At 41.5% G+C, this 18,920-nt stretch overlaps 1 protein-coding gene and 1 non-coding gene across 8 annotated transcripts in view; both read left to right on the top strand.

Annotated features, from left to right (window-relative positions):
• Positions 1–18,920, top strand: part of OSBPL6 (oxysterol binding protein like 6) — a 221,953-nt gene that overhangs the window by 25,256 nt on the left and 177,777 nt on the right. The gene's annotated exons all lie outside the window — the stretch shown is intronic.
• TRNAC-GCA (transfer RNA cysteine (anticodon GCA)) lies at positions 16,694–16,766 on the top strand. The gene has a single exon. It is a non-coding gene; the product is annotated as a tRNA-Cys (tRNA).

Below are 18,920 nucleotides of genomic sequence, written 5' to 3'. Positions count from 1 at the left end.
GTCGCAAAGAGTCAGACACGACTGAGCGACTGAACTGAACTGAACTGAACTGTACTTCTGGATTTGTCAGTTTCTCCTCCTAGTTCTATCAATTTTTTCTTTATTAATTTAAAAATGACTTTGTTAGGTGTATGTGTGCTTGTGAAGTCGCTTCAGTCATGTCTGACTCTTCGCAACCCCAGGGACTGTAACCCACCAGGCTCCTCTGTCCATGAAATTTTCCAGGCAGGAATACTGGAGTGGGTTGCCATTCTTTTTTCCAGGGGATCTTCCCCACCCAGGAATCAAACCCACAACTCCTACACTGTAAGGTGGGTTCTTTACCACTAGAGCCACCTTGGAAGCCCTGTTAGGTGTATACTATGTCTGATTGTGCTGTCTTTCTGGTGGATGACCCCTTTATCAGTATTAAATGCTTTAAAAATATCTGTTAATGATTTTGTCTTAAAGTCTGTATTGTGCGATATTACTCTAGCTAAGCCATCTTCCTTAACCCAGGCTTTTACTTTCAGCCTTTCTTTATTTAAATTGTCTCTTGTAAAAAGCATAGTGTTAGTTTGGAAGTCTTTATGTATTTGTTTGAATGTTTAATCCCATTTACATTTAAGGTGATTAGTGATATATCTAGGATTAAATCAATTTCTATGTCCTTTTTCATTTTAAGACCTTCGGTTCAGTTCAGTTCAGTCGCTCAGTCATGTCCGACTCTTTGCGACCCCATGAATTGCAGCACGCCAGGCCTCCTGTCCATCACCAGCTCCTGGAGTTCACTCAAATTCACATCCATCAAGTCGGTGATGCCATCCAGCCATCTCATCCTCTGTCGTCCTCTTCTCCTGCCCCCAATCCTTCCCAGCATCAGAGTCTTTTCCAATGAGTCAACTCTTCACATGAGGTGGCCAAAGTACTGGAGTTTCAGCTTCAGCATCATGCCCTCCAAAGAAATCCCAGGGCTGATCTCCTGTAGGATGGACTGGTTGGATCTCCTTGCAGTCCAAGGGACTCTCAAGAGTCTTCTCCAACACCACAGTTCAAAAGTATCAATTCTTCGGCACTCAGCTTTCTTCACAGTCCAGCTCTCACATCCATACATGACCGCTGGAAAAACCACAGCCTTGACTAGACGGACGTTTGTTGTTTAAGACCTTACATGTCTGTAAATATTTTTACATTATTCTCATTCTTCATTGATAGCTTGACTGGACATAAAATTCTAGGTTGGAAATAATTTTCCTTCAGAATATTTACGTCTTTATCCCCTAGCTTCCAGTGTCTGTTAAAAGGAGCAAAGTTATTCTAAAACTTCACCGTTTGAATCTGATTTCAAGTTTGCTTTTGGTCGAGTCGTTAATATTTTCTATTTTTAAATCCAGTTTTTTTCTGGGTATATGGTGAGCCAGTTCAGACTGGAAAATTCAGGTTCTTAAGATCTGAAACATCTTCTTTAGTTTTATTGATGATTTTCTCCTCTTTATTCATTTTTCTGGAATCTTTTTATTTGAGTAATAGACTTCTAGGATTCACGGCTTTTCTTTTCTCATATGTCTTCATTTTTAGTCTTTTTTGCCTGACTTTTTGAGAAATATCCTTAGCCTTATTTTACAGCCCTTCTTTTGATTTTTTCATGTCTGAATTTCCTTTTTTTTTTTTTAAAGGATTTCTTATTTTATGGATACAGTGTCTTTTCTTACTCCTTTAAGGATATTAATGTTTTCTGTTCCCGGTACAATCTCTGTGTCCTGCATGATGTTTCTCTTCTGTTTGCTTATTTTAGTCTGTCCTTCATGTTAGAGCTGTTCCTTAGAAGTCTGGTGATCCTTGACTGTTTATTTACTTCTCTTTAAGAGTGAGTCACCAGGGACCTGACTGGGAAGCTCCCAGCACTCAAGGAGGCTTCTGAGCTGAGGGTTTTGCGGACAGAGCTAGTTTCATGAGGAAGCCCACTCTCACTGACACAGCAATATCTTTAGGTTTTTTTCAGTCGGTCAGGGAAGATTTCACAACAAGCAAGTTTCCTCTTGAAGGCTACAGATCTGGCTGCCGTTTTTCTTACCTACTAAGTGACTTAAAATGCTTTTTAAGACAATGCCTTTTATCTCTTTTGTCCATATTATTGCTATGTATTCTGAAAAAAAATAAGACTATATTAAAAATAAATGTTGTAGGTACATTAAAAGTTTTTTAAATCAACAAAGACTTTAAAATTCATCTTCCTCTGCAATTAGGACAGACTAGTACTTTACTAGTAGGTGATTCAACCAATTTGATGGCTACCTTTTGAATATTTGGCTTCCCTGATAGCTCAGTTGGTAAAGAATCCACCTGCAATGCAGAAGACCCCAGTTCGATTCCTGGATCGGGAAGATCCACTGGAGAAGGGATAGGCTACCCACTCTAGTATTTTTGGCTTCCCTTGTGGCTCAGCTGGTAAAGAATATGCCTGCAATGTGAGAGACCTGGGTTTGATCCCTGGGTTGGGAAGATCCCCTGGAGAAGGGAAAGGCTACCCACTCCAGTATTCGGGCCTGGAGAATTCCATGGACTGTATAGCCCATGGAGTCTCAAAGAGTCGAACACAGCTGACCAACTTTCACTTTTGAATACTGTGCCTTGATAGTTTTTTTTGGGTTTAGATATCAATTTTGGAAGACTAATAAATATAGACACGATATGCCTTTTGTACACTGGATATATAAATGACCACTCTCTCCTGGGATGGAACAGAGGCTCAGACAAGGACTAGGGTGAAGATAGAACCAAGCCACCACGTCTAAATGGGGCATGACTACACGGATATAATGCCGGGTAAGTCTTGAATCACCTAGAAAATCCTGGGAAGGCCAGGCAGAGAACCTTTCTGTGTACAGATAGAGGAGTAGCTGCATGACTTTTGATCTGGTTTCGGAGACTTTGGATAACAGTCTGTCCTGAAGGGCCAGGGGCCTTCAGTCTTAAGATTAATACCCACCCTTGTCTAGGGCTCACTTCCCAGGTTGTCCCTGGCCCGCTTTTCCCCTCAGGGCTCCTGCTAGCACATGCTTCCAGCACCTGCGGCACACTTCTGACCACAGCCTCAGTCATTTGGGTAAGGAACCCCTAACCCTCCTGGATCCCTACAGCCCTGCTAGGGCTTGAGTCTTTGTCCTGCCCCCCCACCTCCACCCCCCACTTACTCTCTGCATCCTCACCTTTGGGCTTTGGTCTGTCAGTGGCAGCCACTGGCCCTGACTCCCGGCTCCCAACTCCTGTCCTGTCTTTACCCGACTGCCCACATTCCTGGCCTGGAGCCAGATGAGTCCTTTTCCCGCTGCTTTGGGAAAGTGGCATCTTTGTCCGTTTTGGGAGTGCTGCTGAGGAAAGATACATCTTTGGAACACTAAGTTATTTATGCCTGATGCATTTTCTTCACAAAAGCATTGTTATAAATGGTGGTCAGAAGCTCTAGTTAAACTCTTGGGTTTAACGTATGGCCTGGGCTCCACCATTTATAACTTTTAGGGAAAAACGTGTTTCCGGTTCACGTCATAGACTTGGCCCCAGTCCCCTTGATAAGATGGGGGCTGCCTTGTAACAGCATGCAAAGCAGGAAAAATGTCGTCGTCAAATATTCATCAAGTCCCCACTTGAGCACCATACTGTGGTGACTGCTGGATCTGTGGGCCTCTGCTGGGCCTGGTTTTATAAGCCGTAATAAGGCTGCCTTACAAGTTGCCCTCTGAACTTCAACGCACTGTAGAGCTTTCTCTGACATATCTTGTATTGTATTAATGGGGAGGATTAAGGCAAGAAGTGTTCCTAGTCTGAGAAAGTGCAATTTCAATTTAAATGTGTTTTTTCCTGGAGCCTAAGTTCTTTTGGTCACTGAGCCTGCACTAATTTGTGTGATTCTCTTGGGGGCCGGGGCACTCTTCTTACAGCTTTTTAAAATTAGTACTTCCTATTGGTTCCGTGTTTTCTTTCAAGTGAGGCACTCTTAGAATTATGTGGCATACAGTGATTTTCAAAAGATTAAAGCAATGTGTTCTAATGTGAGCCTTGTAACTAATTGCCTCAACTAATTATGCATAAAGGACCGAGTCAGTAGTGTTAATAAGAAGTGACTTCGGAAAGTACGATTTGACCCAAAGACTGAATAACTATTGCAAATAGTAATCAGTGAGGTGGTATTCATTGTAGAAAACACCTTAGCTGGAAATTATTCATGTCGGTTTAAATTGGGTTTTCCCTGAGTTGTTACCTTTATACTTGGTTACTAGTTCCTTTTCAGTGAAAAATGTGCGCCCTTTTGAATGTAAATCTTCTCAATTGCTCCTCTTCAGGCTCTTCTTCCATCCACTTAAAATATCTGCTCCCAGGGCAGTCTTAGTCTTAGGTCTTAGTCCTTCCCTATACTCCTTCCCTGTCTGACCTCATCAAGTTCTGATTACATGCTAGCAAGTTCCACACATATTTGTCTGGGCCGGGTATCTTCTGGATTCGAGGTGCATATATCCATGTGGAAAATCTTACAAGAATTGCAAACTTGTGTGTGCCCAGAACAGATCTTCTCTCCCAAATCTTCCCTCTCCCCACTCCCCTGACCCTGGCTTCTCAACCTGGGAAATGATCCATTGCAACCCCACATCCTGTTGATACCTTTCAGCCATCTCTCTCCATCCCCATCACCTTGCCCTTGTCCATGCCCTCATTGTCTTTTTCTTTGCAGTAGCGAAAATCTTGTAACTACTCTTCCCAAATCCAGTTTGCCTCCTTTCAAATTATGCACAGCTGCTAGGAAAATATTAAAGCGCAGATCTGATCAGGCCACGATCTGCTTTAAAGTGTGCAGTGATTGTTGTTGTTTGTTGTTTTAGTTGCTGAGTCATGTCCAACTCTTTTGCGACCCCCTGGACTGTAGCCCACCAAGCTCCTCTGTCCATGTGATTTCCCAGGCAAGAACACTGGAGTGGGATGCCTTGCCCTCCTCCAGGGGATCTTCCCGATCCAGGGATTGAACCCCCATCTCCTGTGTTGGCAGGCGGATTCTTTACCACTGAGCCACCTGGGAAGCCCGTGGCTGCAGCCTGTTGACACTTCTAATCCCAGCTGCAGTGTCATTCCTCAGTGACATTTCCAAAAGTCCTCCCCAGTTGGTTAGAGTCCCCTACTAAATATGCCAAGAGCATCCTGTATTTCCTAGCATTCATCATAATTATAATTAAATGAGCATTTGTATAATTACTGTTTTGATGCCCGATTCTCTTACTAGCCTGTAAACTCCCTGAGAGCAGGGACCGTGCCTGTCTGGCTCACCATTCACCATTCATTACAAATATTTGTCAAATGAATTTATAATGAATACGGTTGGACAGAAGCCACGGCATATGTTATGTGTATTTGTGGGAATATGGGGAATCTGATGTTCTAGGACTCAAATACTTCCCACTCCATCGTGAAGCAATACTGTGAAAGCTGATTGAGATCTTGTTAACTGTTCAGCTATTACATACGCTTTCCCCCTCTATTCTGGAAGTAGTCTGTCTGAATATCTGTCAGGGTTCTATCAGAGAAACAGAACAAGTAGGAGAGAACAGATTTATTGCAGGAATCAGCCTTCTCACGTGATTGAAGGGGCCAGCTAGGCAAGTACATCTGTAAGGCAGGAGGTCAGGAAAGGCAGGCTGGAATTCTTGGGTTTAGGGCATAAGAAGGCTGCTGTTCACGGGCAGAATTTCTTCTTCAGGGAAGCCCCAGCTCCAACCTTCAGGTCTTGTGAGTGACTGGAGCTGGGCCACCCAGATTATTTAGGATGATCCCCCATACTTAAAAGTCAGCTGATTATGGACTTCAATTGCACTTAAAAAATACCTTCGTAGTAATACCGAGATTGGATTGAATAACTGGAAACTGTAGCCTGAAGCCGACGTGGTACATCAAGCTGACTCTCAAAGAAAACTTTGATACAAAGCACCAGTTTAACACTATAACTAACTGAAAAAAAGAAACCCAAAGAGACCGAACTTGGCACTTCTGGGATAGAGAATGGTAATTAAATATTTATTCATTGGGCTTCTTACTATGTAATTAATACCTGTTTAAAGAAATTTTTACCTGTTCTGCTTATTCCAAATGACCTCATTACTCTGCTACCCAAAACAAGTTTGTTATTACGTGGTGTGAATCAATAATAAAATTCTAGGAAAATTGGCTGTTTTGTGTCTAACAAGTGGGCAACTGTGTCTCAGTCTTCGGTACCTTTTTATTTATTAACACAGAAACTATTACTGAGTACAGAGCTGGGCAGTGGAGATAAAAGAAGAGGCAGAATACTGCCCTGTATTTGGAGGCCTTCTTGAGACAAATAGGTAATCAAATAATTGGAGGCCTGGAATTCAGTGAGGTTGCAGCATGGAAGGCTAGGGAGACGTGGTTTGGTGCCATGCGCCAATCGTGGGGATCCTGCCTTATTCGACTGGATCCTCCCAGTTGAGGAGGAGCATGTTCATACTAGTTAGGAAGAGGCCTGTGGTGTGGAAGATAAAGTGAGGGAAGGAGAGAATGTTAAGGGCAGGAGCCTGAACTAGAAGCTAGATTCTAGCACTAGCAGAGTTTTATCAGCTGAGGGAGGAGAGAGAAGATTTGAAGATGACTTTGTGGCTTATTGGTCAAAAGATGGGGTATCTGACAAGATTAGGTAGATGGAGGTAGATGGTACCAGAGGAGGAATGGATTTTTATTTCTGAGGTGGGTAAAAAGACAGACGTTAACCGTTGCCACTAACTGAGCATCTATGCTCAGTCTGGTGAGTTATACCCATTATCTCATGTCGTTTGAGATGCCAGTGTGACCTATAGCCAGTGTGAGATCACTAAGGAGTGTCCTGAACCAAGGGAGATATTTGAGGAAGATGCTTGGTGCCGAAAATTCTTTTTTACGGCCTGTTTTTTTTTTCCTTTCCTTTTTTTTTAGTTTTTTATTTTTTTAATTTTAAAATCTTTAATTCTTACATGCGTTCCCAAACATGAAAGGCTAGTATAGGTACTCCCTTTTGAAAGCTATCTGACAGTTGATTCTAAGAGGAGATCTGCTTATAATTAAAGATGAATGTCAAAACTAGGAGATTACTGGAAAAGAAAAAAAAAAGCTAGGATTTGTGAATGATTTCTGTGTTGTCTTACCACTCCCAAAGCACACTGAAAAAGAAGAGGGGTTTTTTTGGCACTGAACCTACCTCTGGGTACACAAAATTGTATTCACTGAATCTGCTTTCCAAAGACACAAGCTCAAGGGGCTCTCACAGATCAGATCTGGAAAAACTGGAGCATTAAAATAAATAATGTAGTAATGTATTACAAAGCATGAACTGAAATCAGATTTAATGAATCTATGTTGATCAGTAAATGAATGGGAATGGGGGAAAATAAGTTCTTACAGGAGAATGCCCACCAAAAAATGTAGTAGGGTAGAAAGTAGGAAAGCCATCATTTGGCAAACATCACAATGATGATTGATAAAGCCAGGATTTGTCTGTGTGTGGGTGGAGGTTTGATGAAGAGTGGATACTGGCATAGTCTCAGTATTTTCCACAAAATACTCAGTAATTACGAAGAGGGGAATGGAGACTTGATGGCGAAGTCTGGCAGACACAAACTTACGCAGGTGATCACGGTTAGCACCATCGATGATGGGATGATCTGACATCCTTTGTCTCCTGATGTGATGCGCTGAGAACAGCATAGCATCATTTTAGGGGGTTTCTTGCTAGGAATACAAAGCCCGAATCCATGTTCACCTTGAATCCTCACAGTATTTTGGAGCAGATGTTTTTATCCTCATATTACAGAATGGAAACTTGAAGTACAGAAGTTGAACAATTTACCCAAAATCAAAAATGGTAAGTGGAAAAGCCCAGTTTCAAAATCCCAGGTAAATTTATAAACTGTGGTGCTTTAGTCCTACTGTAAAGCCCGTGGGGGTTGTTAGTTCCATGACGGTTGGGTTCTGCAGATTGTACCTTACAGTCCAAGGGTGACATTTAGAGCAGTATCAATAAAGAGCTACAGATAGTGAATCTTATGTTGCTTATAACACTAGTAGTGAGGGGAGGGAAAGCTGAATTTTATGTCAGCATCTGAATGGCTGGTTCTTAGCGAGTAATTATTTATGATCAGCGCGTGTTGCTGCTGGAAGCCGTCTCATCAGACCCCTTTCCAGCAAGAGTTTCCTGAAACAGGAACTGATTATGCACTATTAAATCTGAGACCCATTTCATATTCAGAGGTTCCAGTGGTAAACCTCATATGTCAGGAGCAATTAGTGACCTTGTGACATGTCATCTTCAATATGCTGAACTGTGGTCAATAAATCCTAGCAGGATGGATGGAATTAAATAACTACCTCCACCATCACCCTAGTGCATCTGAGCAATGCCTTTTCAAGGCCGAAAATGCAGGACATTCTCCTAACTAGTGTCACGAAGATTCAAAAAATGTGAGAATATAGTTAATTCTGAAAGTTTTCAGATTTTGAATGCTTAGGAAAGGGGACAGAGATGTTGGGCAGAGGATGAAGTCAGTATGGTCTGCAAGCAGATCATGGGGGCACTGCTCCGATGCACCTTCAACGGAATGATCACTGTGTGCTGAGGAAATCTGGGAATACAGATAATCAGAAGCCAGAATGTGACAACAGGCTTGGCCAGGACTTAAGAACTAAGTTCTGTTGTGCTAATTGACTATTTCAGGTTAATGGGAAGTGTGTAAGTTGGAAAATGAGTCAACTTCTAACTGGAATTTGATATCTGTTTATAAAATATGTTTCATATTCTTATTTTATAGAGAACAATGAAACAATGAAACCATATTTTTAGAAGTAAGACGTGATGTCGCAGAAGCATCGTCAGCTGACTTGCATACACAGCCGGACTGTCTCTTGTAGTTCTGCTTCTGTTGCTGACATCAGGATTATCTCCTGAAATGGGATTTTCCTGTCGATTTTGGATTTTTTGCATGTTGCCTAGACACTCCATGGGAAAATGCAGTTATAGGAAGTTGCTAGCGTGCAGCTGAGCAATGAAAGCATCTGAAAAGATTGCCCTTGTGGGATCACTGAGCTGTGTCCATTAAGCCAGGTTCTTGCCCCCAGAATGCTGGTTCTGTTATGGGCTTAGCTCAGAGGTAATTGACTCTTGAGCCCACTAAGGCAACTCAAGGACTCCCTGTGGTAAAGAAGCTCTTTGTCTTCCCTGCATTCTGGGGCTTGGCTGTTTCAACTAGACTATTCACATCGACTGTAAATTCTAACCACCACAAAACAAGCCTCTGGAAGTCCCACTTGTGCACAGCCAAGAGATTGCCACTTATCAAACGCCTAAAAATCAAGAGAAAAAAGAAAAGAGGAAATATAAACCTGAACAAAGATGAAGATAAAGAACTTGAGCAGCATTGGTGAAATTTAGGTGAGGCTGGGTTATTGCCAGCTATTTTAGGGTTGGGTAGAAGCATCACTCAAAAATACCTAATAAGCACATCTAATAAGCTTATTATAAGCATATTAGGTGCTACTTGAAGGAACTGCATTGTAAAGTGAATACATAACCTCTTAATAAGTGAGTCTGTCATTGTTGAATGAACCTGGCAGAAAGCACCCTGCGTGGGTAGATGAGGCTGTGAGCATGCTGTTTTGGCAAAGTAAATTCTAAGACTATGTAGTCCTAAACCTATTTGTTGGTTATGCACAGACGTGTGTGTTTGTGTTGTGAAATTTTCACCAGGTAATATACTTCTAAACAGTCCCACAATGACAATAGCTGATATTTAGTTTAAGGATAAAAGTGAACACCGTTCATCAGTCAAGTGCAATGTATTCTTACAGAGATGTGGGTTGGGTTTTCAAAGGAGTGGCTGTGATTAGTGAATGATGCTCACAGGATAATTGATGCAGTCAACCAGCCATGTTTTGCGGGGTAGAAGGGAGCTTGTTTCACAACTGGGGATACAAGCTTGAGATACTTTTACTTGGCAGAACAGGTAAAAATGAATGATTTTGCTTTCCTGGGCTCAGGCCTGTATTGCCCAATGACCTCCCACAGGCACAGAGTTTAGACTGTCCTCACTAGAGGAGACCACCACGGGGCCCTGTGTGTGAAAAGTCCTCTTATTAGATCCCGCTCTCAGACCCCATGTTCTCTGTAGGTGTTGGCTTTTTGTTTGTTGGTTTTTTTTTTTTTCTATGGTGTACATTGAATTGCCGGGGAAAGAGCAAGATATCTGCTGAGGAAATCACCCTCTTGGAGCCTATAACAAGAGAAGGTTTGTAGCATGTTCCCCACGAGGTTCTGATTCTGTGATTATGTCAGCGAGCAACCCTAAGCTGCAACTTTCTCAGATACTATCTTGACTTCTAGGAATTGATGCTGATGATGTCATTTTAATCTCTTGTCCATCCATCTACCTAAAATCCATAGATGTCTAAGGATCTTCTATATTCTAATTTGTAGAGACTCACAGATTACAAAGAGATTTAATAATCTTGGCCTAAAGCAAGTTTGCTAAAAAAAAAAAAAATCTTGATATGCATGTAAGGTAATTACAATTCATTTTAACATTTTAAAACTAAATGTTATGGGAGGTGGTATTTTTCATGCCAGAAAAATAATTAAGATAGACTCTCCCCCAAGAAATAAGAATCACTCATAATCCCACTGTCCAAACTTGGTGTTAAATACTCAGATAACATTTGGTGTTTAAATACCCATATTTTCTTCCCTAGGATTTATATTCCTATATTATTTATTTATTTACAAAAATAGACACATGGTACTTTGTAAACCCTTTCCTTACCCCTTGCTCCAACCAGAGAAAATATCTGAACTGCTGTTCCATATTGCTGACTATATTTACATCACTTAGAATGGCTGTGAAGATTTGCTGGATGTAGGTTGTGTCCTGATTTTTTGCTATAATAAGCAATCCCATGATGAACATCTTTGTATACATGATTGGGCACTTGCTTGATTATATACTGAAGATAAACTCTTAAATACAGAATTTATTAGATCAAAGCGGAACCTGCATTGAAGGCTTAGGAGACTTATTACTAGATAACTTTCCTAAACGTTTTTTCTGCTTCATTAGTAATCTGTCACGTGAAAGGTGATTTCTTATTGTTTTAAATTGCATCTTTGTTTTTCAAGCTGAGCATTTCTCTGCATTGTATTGGCCATTTGAATTTGTGGTCAATTGACTAGTTTGCTTTATCCATTTTCTATAGGAGTATTCCTGTTTTTGGCTTATTATTTTGTGAGAGCACTTCATGTATTAGGGACATTGGATTTCTTCTCTGCATTCGCTCCACTCGATTGGAATTTTGATTGTGATTTAGTCAAATGTAACATTAATTTGGTGGATATGAGCATGTTTTTCAATGTTGTGTCTTGGTATTTGAGAATGATGTTTTCAATACTTCTTATCTCAGGAAATTATAAAAAGTAAAAGGCACAGAGTTACTTTTTCCAGACCCTTCCATTTATAGCCTTGCCTCGGGGTAGAACTGTTCCTAAATCATTTGAGAAAACCCGAGTAGCTAAAGTGTTTTCACCAGCTAAGTGATCGGATTCCATCTGGTTGGTTTTTTAAGTGTTCATTTTGATGATTCTAGCACACTCACCTATTGTCCCTTCTCTAAGCTATATCTTTGGCTCTCTGAAATAGTCTTTCTCGTGGGTCCTCATGGCTTTGGGAGTCTGACAGTTTTATGATTATGCAAATGTTATTGAGATCATCTTGATGGATGCTCCCTGAGCCCTTGGCTGACGGCACAGAGACTGCGCCTTTAACTGTCACGGGGTTGGCTAGTATGACCTTCACATCAGGCTGTGTAAAACACTCTTGCCAGGCATCCTAGGACAATTTGGAGCCGTTGCCTGGGCAACCTCACTTGCTTCTAATCGAATGCCCCAAGTCCCAGTGGGAATGCTACCACTGAAGGGAGGAAGTGAGCGGAAGTATTAATGCATTTGTCTGTTTTAGGACATTCTACTAATGTTGGGGGAAGTGAGGTTATGCCATGATCTCACATGAACTCAGGAGAGGGAGAGAACGAAGAAAAGAAAAGAGAACTGAGAGAGCAGGGACAGAAAAAGACGGTCGAAGAAGAAGGACGCATAGAAGTCAGTGACAGAAATCAAGGTAATAAATATGAGCAAATGGTTCATGCATAAGAAAACAGTATAGCTCAGATTGAGCAGAAAGGAATTCAGAATGAAGACCAGAAAGTTACTCATAGGGGAAAAAATACATGGTCCATAAATGAATATCTGGGGAGAAAAAAGAATAGTGGAGACTTCTGGGAAGTATACAATAAAAATGTTGTTTCACTGAAACAGACTTGCCTATATGATGTATTTGGTCAGCTCTGCTTTAGGAACTCATATTGTTTTCTTTCCAGTACTCTCCATTGTACCTTGAATAAATCATGAGTGATTTTTCTGGAATCCAAATGATGCCACTCGGAATGATAGGGCACGATTTTACTCACTGCTTTCATGGATCAGAACCATCACAGACTGGAAACTAGTTTAGTTAAAGCAGGTTTTTAAAAAACAAAACACATCCACAGTATACCTGGATGGTTATTATGACAGGTGGTGGTGTTTTAGCTGCTCGGATAAGCGGAATGCAGGCTCAGGCAAACAGGCATTGTGTGGTCCTGGGGAGAAAGCCTAGATGGGGATACCAGTGAGTTGACCATTCTCTACTCTCAGAATTGTCAGTCAGGTGCTTAATTCGTCCTTTTAAAAAAGTCCATGACTCATTCTTGAAATAGCCAGACCTGCTCTTAAGAGCCCCCTTTTTGCAGATGTCAAACCAGGTGCAGGAGAGATGCAAATTTTACTCCAGTTGAAGCTAGCATATGCAGCACTTGATAAAATGTCCAAGGCTTACCTTCAGTCAGTGTTGAACAGTGACAGCATTTCAGGCCCTTGGTAAACAGAAGTTTTACTCAGATATTTTCAAGAGATTGGATTTTGTAGTTCCGGATGAGGACAGGGTCCAGAGAACCCCCAGGTTCTCTGGAGCCAGCAACAGTGGAAACCATGACGATCTGTAGGTCAGAAGAAACAAGGGAGAAAGCGGTGTCTCTGGGACCCAGTGAGCGAAAGCTCTGGCCGTGAAACTGTAGGCGTGCAACAGCTACAGGCAGGACAGAAGCAGGCAGGGAGATGGGGGTGAAGGTAAATACCTTGACTCCCCTTTCCTCTCCTCTCCTATCTTCTCTGATCTGCTGGTATTTTTGTAGCGAAATTCATGTGGAAGGTAGTGGTAAGGGATCTTACCCAAGATCCCTTAGGTGATGCAGTCTGTGTGTGTGTGTGTGTGTGTGTGTTTGTGTTTGTGTGCCAAGTCTCTTTAGTCATGTCCAATTCTTTTGCAGTCCTATGGACTGTAGCCCACCAAGCTCCTCTGTCCATGGGATTTTCCAGGCAAGAGTACTGGAGTGAACTGCCGTGCCTTCTTCCAGGGGACCTTCCCAATCCAGGGACTGAACCTGTGTCTCCTGCAGCTCCTGCACTGCAGACAGATTCTTTAGCACTGAGCCACCGGGAAGCTGTGACGCAGTCTGTAGAGGTTAGCTTCCTGGAACACAGAGAAGAGCAAGGAAAGACTGGATGATGGAAGAGCGGGGGAGGGGAGAATAACTAGCGCAGTGTGCAAATCTCTGTTCTCTAAGGCTAGCCTTTACCCTTTGAGAGCATAAGCATTTGGAAGAGAAGTTATTTATAAAGGATGCCAATTACAGGAGCTGGGCAGTGAAAAAGGAACACCAGTCAGTCTTAGATTCTCCCCAGGTAACTGCTCCCTTGTTTGTGCTACGTGGAGTCTAGTGCATATTCTACCATTGCCGTGATTTCTTTAGGTGTGTCTTTCCCCCTCTAGACTTCAAACCCTTCAGATTGTGAACTTCGTTTTATTTGTCTTTGTCTCCCCAGCATCTAGCCAGGTGCTTGGCATTTGTAGGGAATTATGTCTTAAGTCAATGATGGAATGACTCTTCCTAGACTCTTTCAAGATAAATTTGAGTTTGATAGTGCTTTTCATAGTTAAATGGTTAATCATCTTTCTCCAGTGCTGGGTCTTCAGTAGTGTTCTTTTTCAGAGAGGCAGGGAGAATTCATGACTCTCGGTTCCCTACCAACTGAAGCTCCTGCATTGTTAGTGGCCACAGTGGAAATAGTTCTGCTGTCCTTGTGAGCCATACAGTAACAGTTTCATTGAACATCTCCTGTGTGACCAATGTGTTCACTGATTCTTGTTTTTCCAGTAGTCATGTATGGATGTGAGAGTTGAACTGTAAAGAAAACAGCACTGAAGTATTGATGCTTTGGAACTGTGGTGTTGGAGAAGACTCTTGACAGTCCCTTGGACTGCAAGGAGATCCAACCAGTCCATCCTAAAGGAGATTAGTCCTGGGTGTTCATTGGAAGGACTGATGTTGAAGCTGAAACTCCAGTATTTTGGCCACCTGATGCGAAGAGCTGACTCATTTGAAAAGACCCTGATGCTGGGAAAGATTAGGGGCAGGAGGAGAAGGGGACGACAGAGGATGAGATGGTTGGATGGCATCACTGACTCAATGGACATGGTTTGGGTGGACTCCAGGAGTTGGTGATGGACAGGGAGGCCTGGCGTGCTGTGGTTCACGGGGTTGCAAAGAGTCAGACACAACTGAGAAACTGAACTGAAAGCCTTTGACTGTGTGGATCACAACAAACTGTAAAATTCTTAAAGAGATGGGAATACCAGACCACTTTACCTGCCTCCTGAGAAATCTGTATTCTGGCCAAGAAGCAACACTTAGAACAGGATGTGGCAAATGGACTGGTTCAAAATTGGGAAAGGAGTACGTCAAGGCTGTATACTGTCACCCTGCTTACTTAACTGATAGGCAGAGTACATCATGAGAAACGCTGGGCTGGATGAAGCACAAGCTGGAATCAGGATTGCCGGGAGAAATATCAATAACCTCAGCTTTGCAGATGACACCACCCTTATGGCAGAAAGCAAAGAAGAACTAAAGAACTTCTAGATGAAAGTGAAAGAGGAGAGTGAAAAAGCTGGCTTAAACTCAACATTCAAAAAACGAAGATCATGGCATCTGGTCCCATCACTTCATGGTAATTAGATGGGAAACAATGGAAACAATGACAGACTTTATTTTTTTGGGCTCCAGAGTCACTGCAGATGGTGAGTGCAGCCATGAAATTAAAAGATGCTTACTCCTTGGAAGAAAAGCTATGACCAACCTAGACAGCATATTAAAAAACAGAGACATTACTTTGCTGACAAAGGTCTGTATAGTCAAAGCTATGGGTTTTCCAGTAGTCATGTGTGGATGTGAGAGTTGGAATATAAAGAAAGCTGAGCACTGAAGAATTGATGAGTTCAAACTGTAGTGCTGGAGAAGACTCTTGAGAGTTCCTTGGACTGCAAGGATATCAAACCACTTTCCTAAAGGAAAGTGAAAAGTGAAAGTCATTCAGTCACATCCAACTCTTTGTGACCCCATTGACTATACAGTCCACGGAATTCTCCAGGCCAGAATACTGGGGTGGGTAGCCTGTCCCTTCTCCAGGGGTTCTTCCCAACCCAGGGATCAAGCCCAGGCCTCCAGCATTGCAGGTGGATTCTTTACCAGCTGACACAAGGGAATACTGGAGTGGGTAGCCTATCCTTTCTCCAGCGGATCTTCCCGACCCAGAAATTGAACTGGGGTCTCCTGCATTGCAGGCAGATTCTTTGCCAGCTGAGCTGTTGAGGGAAGCCTAAAGGAAATCAGTCCTAAATATTCATTGGAAGGACTGATGCTGAAGCTGAAACTCCAATACTTTGGCCACCTGATGTGAAGAACTGACTCCCTGGAAAAGACCCTGGTGCTGGGAAAGATTAGGGGCAGGAGGAGAAGGGGACGACAGAGGATGAGGTGGTTGCATGGCATCACCAACTTGATGGACATGAGTTTGAGCAAGCTCCAGGAGTTGGTGATGGACAGGGAAGCCTGGCGTGCTATAGTCCATGGTGTCGCAAAGAGGCAGACATGATTGAGCAACTTAACTGACTGATATTAAGTATGAGACCATTACCCATAGAACATGTATGGGGAACAGTCTAAAACTGGATGAGGCTTGAGCGTGGTGGTGCCAATCAAATGCAACATGTTTAAAGAGAAGAGGGGTCAGCAGTGTTCCATTATAGAGTAAGTTAAATCTGAATTTGACCTTAAACGTATGTATAAGATTAGTAAGCAGGACGAACTTGCCCTGCCATATATCAAGACCTGTTATGAGGATATAGAAATTTAATGTGGTGCTGGCATTGGGCCAGGTAACTGACCAGTGGAATAAAATTAAAACCCCAGAAAATACTGTATTAGTCTGCTAGCACTGCCGTAACAGAACACCGAAGACTGAGTGGCTTAAACATTAGAAATTTTTTCCCTCACAGTTCTGGAAGCTGGAAGTTCAAGACTGAGGTGATGCCGGGTTGGTTTCTGGTGAGGACTTCTCCTTGGGTTGCAGATGACAGCCTTCATTACTGTGTCCTCACATGGCCTTTTCTCTGGGCGTGTGCTTCCCTGGTGTCTCTTCTTCTCATAAAGACACCAGTCCTGTCGGATTAGGGCCACACCCTTATGGCCTCATTTAACTTTAGTGACTTCCCTGGTGGCTTAGAGGGTAAAGCATCTGCCTGCAATGCAGGAGACCCAGGTTCGATCCCTGGGTCAGGGAGATCCCCTGGAGAAGGAAATGGCAACCCACTCCAGTATTCTTGCCTGGAAAATCCCATGGACAGAGGAGCCTGGTAGGCTACAGTCCATGGGGCCGCAAAGTGTCGGACACGACTGAACAACTTCAATCATCCATTCACATCCTTAAAAGACCTATATTGAATTACAGTCACACTTAGGATTTCAACATAAAATTTTGGGAGAACACAATTCAGACATTAGCACATGCCTACAAACAGGTTTACATCTTTGGTATATGTCAGATTAGTGGGAAAAAAGAAGGGCTATTCAGTAAACAGAGCTGAGAAAAAAAAAACTTATCCTTAGGAGAAAAGATGAAAATAGATCCTTACTTCATACCCTTCCAAAAAAATAAAAAATCAGCTCCAGAAGGATCAAAGTCTTAAATACCAAGAAAAAAAACATAACTTTAAAATTTCATAGTTGGTCATAAGAAGACATTTCCTAAGGTGTTTTTGACTTTTAGTCTTCAAAGAAGGAGACTTCTTCAGACACAAAAAACACTTACTATAAAAGAAAGGTTGACACGTTGGATTACGTTAAAATAAAATCTAACTAAGCATTATTGAAATTATATGATGCCTGTTATTTGCGTCAATATAATTGGTGGGAATGGAGAGGAATAGAGGTATAGATGAAACAAAATTGGCCATGAATGGATCATTTTTGAAATTTAGTGTTGGGTTCATGGGGTTTGTTATACCAGATACACAAAAGACGAAAGGATTAGTAGAATATACAAAGAAGTCCTACCAATCAAAAAAAAAAGCATAAAGATAGATACAGACAAGGATATACATATGGCCAAGAAATATACCCAAAATGTTCAACGTCATTTATGATTTGGAAGGAAATATGACTCAGGGCCTCAATGAGGCACCATTTTATACCTACTCGATTGGAAAAATTAAAAGGGGTGTTAATGTCAAGTGCTAGGGTAGATGGTGATCCAGAGGATCTCATACCCTGCTAGTAAATTGGTGCAACTACCTTAGAAGATAGTTCTGGTGTTACCCATAAAGTTGACCACATTTCCAACATTCTGCTTTCAGGTATATATGTAAAAGAAATTCTTGCACATATATACAGAAATATTTATGGTGGCAGAGTACACAACATCAAGACCTAGGAAAACCCCAGTGTCTCTGGACAAGAGAGTAGATGAGTAAACTGTATTATATTCACCCTGTGGGAGACATGCCATAATCAAAATAAAGTATAATGAAAGGGTTGCAACATAGATGTTTTCACAATATAAGATGAAAAAATTCTAAAAATATTACATATATTGCCTTTTCTATAAATTTAAAAGCAACTAAAATCATAACCATAGTTTTTAGAAATCCATGTAGATGAGATGATAATACATAGAAAGGAAAGCAGTAGAATCTTGAGTACAGGATTCAGGCTGGTTGTTATCTCAGGAGGCTGAGACTGGAAGGGCTGTTGAGTAGGTATTAATAAGTTATTGTCACAGTCTAATTTTTGATTCGGGTGGTGGGATCATGGTTCCATATTACAACATTAGATGTGAAGGATGAGTGAATGAGGGAAGCCTGTGTGACCCAGAGATATGAAAGTGTTCCATATCAAAGATAGTGATTAAGCCAATTCTGTGCAATTGAGGTTGAATTAAAAAAGAAAAAAGGATTAGAATGAGTGAAAAAGGAATAGTAGCATAGTACATTTGTCACCAGGACTTTGGAAATTGTACATTTTGCATAGGAGGATAACAGGGTTCAGGCTAAATAGCTATTATGAAGAGACTGCAAACAAAACTAACTGCTCATACAAGACAGAAGGTCTGTCTCCCACTTTCTCTTTCTCATTCACATACTAATCTAGATCATTGCCATTCAGTAAAAATGCAGTGTGAACCACGTATGTAACAATATTAAATTTCTTAGTAGCCATGTTAAAAAAGAAATAAGTGAAATTGGTTTCATAAATATACTTTACTTAATATAATAACAGTATTATTCCAGTATATAATCAGGGTAAAATTTATTAATGAAATAGTTTAAATTTTCATCTTAATAAGTCTTCAAAGTCTTATATGTATTTTATCCTTGTAGCACATATCAACTCAGACACTAAATTTTCATCAGAAGTACTTGGTCAGTGTTTAGAGTTCA

The sequence above is a fragment of the Ovis canadensis genome, chromosome 2 (genome assembly GCF_042477335.2).
Source record: "Ovis canadensis isolate MfBH-ARS-UI-01 breed Bighorn chromosome 2, ARS-UI_OviCan_v2, whole genome shotgun sequence".
NCBI classification, from domain to species: domain Eukaryota; kingdom Metazoa; phylum Chordata; class Mammalia; order Artiodactyla; family Bovidae; genus Ovis; species Ovis canadensis.
This window is presented reverse-complemented; position numbering and strand designations above follow the sequence as displayed.